Source organism: Penaeus monodon, chromosome 19 (assembly GCF_015228065.2).
Source record: "Penaeus monodon isolate SGIC_2016 chromosome 19, NSTDA_Pmon_1, whole genome shotgun sequence".
NCBI classification, from domain to species: domain Eukaryota; kingdom Metazoa; phylum Arthropoda; class Malacostraca; order Decapoda; family Penaeidae; genus Penaeus; species Penaeus monodon.
Window position 1 is genome coordinate 46,563,187 of NC_051404.1, and position 221 is coordinate 46,563,407.

The window sequence follows — 221 nt, forward strand, 5'->3', positions numbered from 1 at the left end:
GCATAGCCTGTAGGTTTCATTCCACATCTCCATTGGATGCGGAAAAAAAACTTTGTTTACTTTCACTATTTTTTCAATATAAAATCATAAAAAAATATATGGCCATAAATATTGCGTAAGGAAAACATGATATATTATGTACACTGAAGCTTTACTTCAACGAACTTGTTATACATAAAAAATATTGATTACATAAAGTCAGTGCAATAAAATGGGAGAAA

General features: G+C 28.5%; 1 protein-coding gene across 1 annotated transcript in view; it reads right to left on the minus strand.

The window, feature by feature from the left end:
• LOC119585267 overlaps positions 1–221 on the minus strand; it is a gene marked incomplete at its 5' end in the record, with an annotated part of 16,958 nt that overhangs the window by 3,635 nt on the left and 13,102 nt on the right.